At 31.1% G+C, this 9,932-nt stretch overlaps 1 pseudogene; it reads right to left on the reverse strand.

Annotated features, from left to right (window-relative positions):
* Positions 1-781: 781 nt before the first annotated feature.
* Positions 782-2,801, reverse strand: LOC145047332 (uncharacterized protein At4g06744 pseudogene; annotated as a pseudogene).
* Between the last annotated feature and the right edge of the window lie 7,131 nt (positions 2,802-9,932).

Consider the following 9,932-nt stretch of genomic DNA (forward strand, 5'->3'; position numbering starts at 1 on the left):
CTATATAACCATACTACAAACCCACCGGCCTTACCACCAAACACTAAACACACAATATGGATACCATTATGCAGAAACTGCTCGACCAACTCAAAACAATGAAGCAATCCTTGGCCAAAGTCGAAAACACCTACAACAGCATTAACGGATCTAGACAGAATCTACTACAAGAAGCTCCAGCCAAACTGCCATAGAGGCACGTTGTAATCACTGAGTCCCTTATCAGTGATCTCGACAAAGACTCGGTACTAATGCTCGATATGTTCCAGATGATGCAGGAGAACATGACAACAGCAATTGACATATACAAGAAAATCATTGAAGACCACCCAACACCATGATCTACGAAAATCATATGTCGTAACCAGCATCTAATATCACTCCTACTATTTTGTAATCGAATGCCATGTAATGATCAGTAGTTTTTTGTAATCCAATAGCATGCAATCATAAGTTCCTACCGTTTTGTAATCTAATGTTATGTTATCTCTCTTCATATATTTATCTGCTGAAAAAACAAAACAATACAAACTTAAACAGAAAAATTTATATACACATCGTTTTGAAAACGGCATCGACTCCTTCTGACACCATTCTAGTTTAGTATTATAATATTGTTTAGTGTAGTGATGTTTTATACATGTTAGATTTAATGATAAGTGTTAGTCTGGTAGATGGTCAATTTAGTTTTTTTTTTTTTTTTTTTTTTTTTTTTATACAACGATATTTGAATATTTTTCAATACTGATCATTTAATTTGTCACAACAAAATACCTACATATTTCTCAATAATTTGAATTACATATAGCCAAAATACATGTAGGCCCGATTATACAATATGGGCAAAAACACAAAATCAATACAACCCAAAATACAATTAATCTAGTATGGTAGCAAACTACCAATGATGACATTACGAGAAGAACGATATGATCCCATATGTTATTAAACATTTGCAAAAATATTGATAAATGTACCCAAAAAAAAAAATACTAGTTACATCGTCCAAACTTGAAGAACACTCTTAGTTATTTTTAAATATTGAAATAAGAAAGAAATTATATCCCTTCACTTTCGCCACTTTTGATCTAATTATGCACATCGACATTAATTAATGCGGCGAAAGTGCACCATAACTTCGCACTAGAGGTGCCGGTGTCGGCGCCGGAGTAGCCCACTGAACAGCTGATGACTCCGACTGTTTAACAGAATACCCTTTAGAGCAAGGCACATAAGTCAAAGATTTTTCATCAGGGCAAGAAGGAAGATTCAAGAAGAAATGAGCACACTCGGCCTTCGATCTTTGATTTGGGAGATCCGAAATGCAGTTCATCTTCACATCAAGAACCCCATTTCTTATCAGTTTCCGACACTGTGGCCCAACCTGAGTGAAATAATTATACGATATAGTGAAATTCGATAGATTCGGCAAGCTGCACACCGATTCAGGTACATCCCGGTAGAATTTATTGTGAGCCAAGTTCAGAAGCTCCATTTGCTTTAAGCACTGAAACGAGTGTGGGATTGGGCCTGTTAGACTGTTGAATCCGACGTCTAACACCGTCGATTTCGTCAGAAATCCGATCTCGTATGGCAAACAACCGGTTAACTGGTTGTTCAAGAAAAGAACCTCCTGTAGGGTGTTGGCAGCTCGACCAATACTCCGAGGGATTTCACCGACGAATTTGTTGTTAGCCAGGGTTAGATAAATCGCCGGCGTGGAGCCAAGGTTTTCAGGGAGTTTTTGTTTGAAATTGTTGTTGTTGATGAAGAGCAAGTCGAGGTCGAGAAGGAAGACTTGTGGAGGTACTACGCCGGAAAAGGTGTTGAACCTGAGGTCGAGGAATAGTAACTTGTTGGCACGGAGGACTTGGTAGGGGAAGTTGCCGGAGAATTGGTTGTTACTGAGGTCGAGCTCGTATAAGTAGCGGAGTTTGCCGATATCGGCGGGGATGGAGCCGGTGAAGTTATTGGAATTTGCATGGAAAAATGTGAGATCTTTCAAACCGGTTAGGAAATCGGTGAGGGTTAGATCTGGGCCAGACAAATTCTTGTTGTTGAAGTTGACGCCGGCGATGCCCTTTAGTTTAACGTTGGGTACGGTGTCGCAAATGAATCCTTTGTAATTGCGGCAAATATCCTTGCCTTTCCATGTTTTTGTAATGCCTGTGGGATCGCTTGTCACTTTGCTTTTGAATGCTTGGATTACTTTATAGTCTCTTTCGAGTAGCTTGCTCTCGAAACCACTTGGTGGTTTCGGTGATGGCGGTTTTGGTGATGGTGGTGGTGGCGGTGGTGGGCTTGGTGGTGGTGGTGGTGGTGGGCTTGGAGGTGGTTTTGGTGATGGTGGGCATGGTGATGGTGGAGGTGGTGGGCTTGGTGATGGCGGCGGTGGTGAGGGCGGAGGTGGTGATGGTGGTGGTGGTGAGGGCGGAGGTGGTGATGGTGGTGGTGGTGATGGTTGGCATATAGGAGGGGGAGGGGGAGGGAGTTCACATAAAGGAGGTGGAGGTGGTGGTGGAGGTGGTGGTGGTGGTGGGGGAAGGGGAAAGCATGAAGGTGGAGGGGCCCAATCGTAATATTCCAGCGGTGGCGATGGAGGGGCCTCAGCCTCACCACCATCTATGATGATCTTGACTGCTTTTGTAGGAGTAAATTCGCCATTGATAACAAGAAGATGAGTAATACAAATCAAGACTAGAAACGTACCACTACTATCCATCTCTCTATGTGGAAGAAAGTGGAATCAAGAAAAATGGAGGACTTTGTAGATTTAAATAGATTAAAAGCATGATCTTCATAGCATTGACACATCAAATCATGTTACTATCTCATAAACCTTTATGTTTTATAAAAGCTATTCTCACTATCTATTAAAGCTTAAAGGTTATAAAGCTAATAATCAGGATTTACTATTTTACTTGTTTATTTAATCTACAACTTTAAGTAACAAAGTATACTTTGTCATGTAGAAACGGCAAATAAAACAAAATGAAATAACAAAAGAATACCATTATGTCATTAGAGCGATCATTGGTGCTTTCCCCAAATCCCATCATACGGGATGAAAATAATGGAGGCATTATGTTAGTATAACCTTTTTTTTTTTTTTTTTTTTTTTTTTTTTTTTTTTTTTAATTTATTTATTTATTATTATTATTTTAAAATCAAATAAACAATACAAAAACTTTAGGATATCACATTATCCGTATACAGACACTTGCCGGGAAATTTACAGAAGGTCTCTGTGCATAAATTTCTTTTATAGAAATAGTCCCTATATGACACAAGAGGTCCCTGTGTAGATTTTTTTTAAAGAATGATCCCTAAATAATTACATAAATGGTCCTTGTCGCAGATTATTATAACAGAAATGGTCCATATGTAATATAGCATTACAGAAAAGTCCCTGTATATATATATATATATATATATATATATATATATATATATATATATATATATATATATATATATATATATATATATATATATATATATATATATATATATATATAATCCCTAAATACTTAAATAAATATGGGAGAATTTCATATATCCCTCTTAAACTTCAAAATATCATATTTACCCAATTTAATTTCTTAATATCATATTTACCCTTCATAAACCTTCAAAATATCATATTTGTCTGAATCTTTTTTTATAATGATATTAATATTTTATAATTATTTTTATACTTTAGAGTTATTATAATAATTAAGAAATTTAACCATATTATCCTTACGTCTATGATAATAGAATGTGACCTTCTAAATTATTGGAATGTCGACCTCTTGACAGACAAAAATATTCATCTTCAACCTTTTCCATGGAATGTATATTTTGATTGTTTAGTTTTTGTTGTTGTTGATTATTATCATATTGTAGATGGAGAATATTTTAGATATTATCATTGATATTTTGATGTATAAAATGTGCATATAATTTCTTTATTGTTTTTGAATCTCTTAATGAAGCACTTGAGCATTGGAGAATCATTCTAAAAGAAGAAATCAACGTCAAAGTTATGCTAGCATAATTTCTAAGTTTTCGTTAGTCGATCTTGTACGGTCAGTTGCAGTTACTATGCTTATTAAGTGTAACTTATATTTGTGTTCATTGTAATTGTTACGAATATATATATATATATATATATATATATATATATATATATATATATATATATATATATATATATATATATATATATAAGATTTATGAGTAATTCTAGTTATAGCACCGATTAATCTACTTACAGGTGTGGTGTCTAGGCAAGATCATAGTGAGTTTTTTAAAGTGGACTTTACAAAAAGTATATTTATATACGAAATGGAACCTACCTTCAATATGGAGGATAACATTGAATCAACCTCTTCTTGTTTGTTCTCATTAAACTAGGGTTTAATCTTCATGACACCTAAGTGACATCATCTGTCTGAGTGAAAGGAAAATTTCCAACTTGGTGTGGGGATTGTTGGAACTTTATATATATATATATATATATATATATATATATATATATATATATATATATATATATATATATATATATATATATATAAGGAATTGCAAGTTAGTAATTTCCTTTGTATCCTATATTGTTGGGAGGAAGAAAACTTTGTGGGTTTATAAGCTTATTTCCTTGATAGGCCATTATAGACTTTAGTCGATCAAAGGAATGGGCCAAGCCTACACGTGCGCTTAGCCTAACCTAGCACTAGCCAATGTCGCGTGTGCGCGAAATGGCTAGGTTTAGGCGCACTTTGCACTTTGCACTTCGCATGACGCATCGATCGCTAAGAATTGAGGAAATTTTATTTTTGACGAGTTCGGGTCAAGCCGGTTTGACTGATCCAATCGATGGTTGACCGCCATTGACTTCGTGGAGGAGAAGTCAAGATATTTTAGAAGGATCAGAAAACGGATTGCTTGGAGAGCAAGTCCTATCCCTAAGGTTTCTAGGGTATGGCCTATGAGATCTAGTTTTATGCATTCTAGGACTTTGATACCTATAAATATTGCTCCCGAGGAGCCGTATTGAACACTTACGCATATCCGATGCTTTCTCCCTCTCTCTGCGATATTGTTCTGGGTTTCTGAGTATTCACTTTGTTTATCGATTTCCAGTGTTGTTGGAAAATCGAGAGATCTGCATTGAATCATGAGGTTTTATTCTGTTGCTTACAGCCAATAGAAGTGAAGTAACAACCTTTATGAACAGGAGTCTGATCCGTGCAAATATTCCACCTTCAAGATCAACCGTCAACATGTCGGTTTTACATTATTGCTTTGTTTTTTTTTTTTTTTTAATTTCGTCCAATAAAGGACACTCTCATTCTATCTCTCTTATAATTAGATCTAATCGAGAAGGATTAATATGGTTTTTGGACGAAACTTGCTAATCATATTAATAATAATTGGATCTATTATTCGTAACTAATCCTAATCGACATATAATTCTCAATATTATTTGTCGATTTCTTTGTTTGTCTATTAGTTTGATTTACAACATATCCAATATGGTCAGCTTTGCCTCAATTTGTTGTTACCTATAGCCTACTAAGTATTGTAAACAATCTATATATGATATGAGTGGATATGCAAGGTAGAATGTATGTAACAAGGAAGCATGTATGTTGCTATTATGGGCTTCGTTAAATGACATAGAGGTTAGTTGGCGTTTGAAGGAGGTGCATTGACCATGGAATTTGTTTAAATAGTAGAGAATAAAAAATTTCAGATTTGGATGGGAATTACTAGAGCGTTTTGTCAAAAGGTAAAAGCTAGAAGCTCGCAAACGCTTCCAAAAGTTCCGTACCAAACACGCCCTTCATGTAGCGTTTAACAAAACTCTACTAAGCTTTTGAAATCAATTTGCATAATTACCTTTAAAAATATATTTATATATATTTATTTTTAATCAATTGTCATTTTATGTAATTTTATATATTTCAAAAGCTTCCAGCTACTTTTGCCAAATACTCATATAACAAATAAAAGCTACAGCTTCCTGCTACCAGCTACCCGCTACATGTTACCTGCTACCCGCTAACCGCTTCTAGCTAATAGCTATTTTTGTCAAACACACTCATAACCACCGATACGAATGATAGAAAAGGTTTTAATTTTGCAGCTATGGGTTTTTGTTGTTTCAAGATAAAAGAAAAAATGTACATTATGTAGCTATTTATTGTATTGTAATGTTAGATTGGATAATGGCTTTTTTTCATGTATGCAAATAGTATATTATTACTAGCAATCATATTTTTGTATCTTGCATAATTGTATAATATATTTACGTTAGTGTGATCGTTATACTTTTTTATTTTTTAAGTTTTATTTTTATTTTTATTTTTTATTTTTTTTTGAACGACAAATCTAATTTAATCCTAAACTACACCTTAAATCCACATATATCAACGACGAGACTTGAACACTCAACCTCAAGAAGAGATGACAACATCGAAAACCGCTAGGCTATAAGCCCGTATTTTTTTATTTGTTAAGTATCTATTATGATTAAATGTCTTATAAGGGCATGTAGGACACTATCAAGTTAACTCCATTCATTGATTTATTCTACCAACTAAACAATACATATTAATGACTCATTTCATTACAGCAACCAAACATGAAAATGGAATAATAATGACACATTTTATCACTTGGTCAATTCAATGATCATTTTATTTTGTCCAACCAAACACACCATAAAATATACTTGAAACATCTATGAACCATGCTCGATAACTAGCTGTGGTAATGCTTAGTATAGGCCTTTAACATACCTAGTATATATATATATATATATATATATATATATATATATATATATATATATATATATATATATATATATATATATATATATATATATATATATATATATATATATATATATATATATATATATATATAGAGAGAGAGAGAGAGAGAGTCATGATCTTTTACAAACCCATATGATTTCTTACGAACTCCTCGAACTTTTTCATGTGACTTTTTAAAAAAAGAAAATGTTTTAAGGCAGTAAATCGGTTATATATACGTGTAAAAAACTAGAAAAAATGTAAATATATGAAACTTATTGTTGACGAACATATGCACTTCCATCGTTTGTGCATATATGCGCTCATACATTTTTTTTTTTTGAGATTTTTTCTTGCAAATGTATTTGTATACGACTGAGTTAGTATTTTAAGTGACTTTTAAAAAAATAAAATATCACACGCAAAAGTTCGTGAAGTTTATGGAAAAATATGTATTTGCAAAATATCCTCTCTCTCTCTCTCTCTCTCTCTCTCTCTCTCTCTCTCTCTCTCTCTCTCTCTCTCTCTCTCTCTCTCTCTCTCTCTCTCTCTCTCTCTCTCTCTCTCTCTCTCTGTTTTTTTTTTTTTAATATATAATAAAAGTTGTAAAATAAGTATAGACAAATAGAGGTTTTGACTATGGTCATAAGAGATTGTTATAGTTAAATTTAAAAAATTATATGTATTTACAAAAGATCATATATATATATATATATATATATATATATATATATATATATATATATATATATATATATATATATATATCACTATGCTATCAATAGCGCACTATAGCGAAGCTATAGTAGCGTTATAACATTAATTTTGTGGTGTTACTGAACCGCTATTTTGAAATAACATTTAAAAATAGCGGTGACGCTATTAGCGGCTCTTTTGACTGTTATTTACTGCGAACCTCATGAGCGTTATAGCGATGCTACACTTGCTTTTACAATTTCGTACATATTGGGTTACTTTGACAAAGAAAAAAAACGATTGTGTATTATTTCAATATTAAATCTTAATTTTTTTGAACTACTCCACTATAAATTTTTTCTTAATAAGTCCAAATAATAAATATAATTAATTACAAATTACAAAGCAACAAATGACAACTTCAATTTCTCGCCTATTCCAATACTTAGAAACCATAGATAACTTGAGCTGCGATGACATTTTGATACTTTTTAGTTTCCATATTAATATATATATATATATATATATATATATATATATATATATATATATATATATATATATATATAATGTTATGTTTTTATATGATTTTTTATGATATTAATTCTATATAGTATTAATAATCTAATATATAAATTTTGTATAAATATATAAGATAAATTATACATAATATTAAAACACCGCTAAACCACCGCGATAACCGCGATTTCAAATAGCGGCATGTGACCACTATTGAAATTTCGACCGCGATAACTGCTTAGCTCTGACATACAATATAATTTTTTAAATATATAATAAAAGTTGTAAAATAAGTATATTCTCTAATAAATGAATGTTTTTTTTTTGCCACTTTTCGCACTCATATACAATTGCCAAATGTCATTTTATAGTTATTTTGAATTAATTTTTTTCTACATATCATTTTATGAGTTTTTCTATTTTATTAAATTTCACATAATATTTAATATAATAATTACAATAAATGTAGTAATAAATTAATATAAATTTCACTAATTTCAAAATTCCAAAAATTAAATTTAATTAGTTTCTTTTATTTATTTAAATTATTTTTTTAAATTTAAAAGATAAAAAAAATTTACATTAAAATAATTTATTATTTTTCTTATTTTCTTATAAACTTAAAGTTTTCAAATACTTTGACATTTAACTTTAATTTTTTTTTAAAATTAACCTAAATAATACATGAGTCTCACAATTAATATCTATGAAATAGATTATTTAACTATGGTGATAAGATATTGTTATATTTATATATTTTTTTTTCTCTAAAAACGGTGTAATATAACAATTTGCGATTTTTATAATAATTTTAAAGTTAAATTATTTGTATTTTATAAGTTACCATTTTGATCATTTATTATATTTTATAGTTATGTTTTTTGTCCATTGCATAATTTTTTTATAGTTTTCATTGATATTAATATTAGTTATTCTTTTTATTATATTTTCTTAATTAATTATATTTTTGGTGTTGCACTAAGCAATATACACTTTCACATTCTATTTCCGTCTACTTTTTCTTCCTACTTAATTGCTTGTATCAATATTTTATTTTGATGTTTAAGGTTTATTTAATATAATATAGTTGTAACTAATAAAACCATATCTTTAATATTATATTATTTTATTAAACTCAACAATTATAACGTGTAGTTAATTGTTTATGCAATAAACAGAAAATATATTTTCAAAGTATTTAAGAAAACTCTATAAACTTTTTGAAATGATAATCTTTCTAGGTTTTTTTTTTAATTTTTTTTTTAATTTTTTTTTATAGTTTGCTTGAAGTAATTTTTTGTTTTTTGTAAATAAAAAGTTCAAAAAAAAAACGAATTGCAGGGTGTTAAACCTAATATATGACTTAGATTGTTTGGTATGGAGCCGTTAAGGCTTGTTATTATCTACCCGGCACAGCCTTAACGACATTACCGGGGGGGGGGGGGGGGGGGCGGGACACCGCCCCCTGCTTCTGCTTCCGTTAAGTCGCCATTTGTTGGTGGTATAACGAACGAAAAAGTGCAATTTTTTTTTCTTTGTTTGACCGTCAAAAAATAGTAACATTAAAAAAAACTTTATTACCTTTCAACGGTAATATAAAAAAAACTTTATTTACCTATATATTCATACTATTATCAATTAATCACCATTTTTCTCACCACTTTTCTCTCTATTTCATGCACCTCAAAACATTCAAAAAAAAAAAAAATGAATCCGTTCGATGATAGTGACGACATGATATGTTTGTCACTATGATGTACGAGCATTGCACGAACGTGTTACTATAACAAAATCAAACTCACTTATTAACCAGTCTTGTGATGGTAAATAGAGATCGTGAAGAAGAGCACATACTTTTTGTTCACGATTATTTTGCAGATTATTGTCTCTACCAGCCACGCAATTCCAAAA

Source organism: Lactuca saligna, chromosome 5 (genome assembly GCF_052625555.1).
Source record: "Lactuca saligna cultivar CGN05327 chromosome 5, ASM5262555v1, whole genome shotgun sequence".
In the NCBI taxonomy this organism is placed as follows: domain Eukaryota; kingdom Viridiplantae; phylum Streptophyta; class Magnoliopsida; order Asterales; family Asteraceae; genus Lactuca; species Lactuca saligna.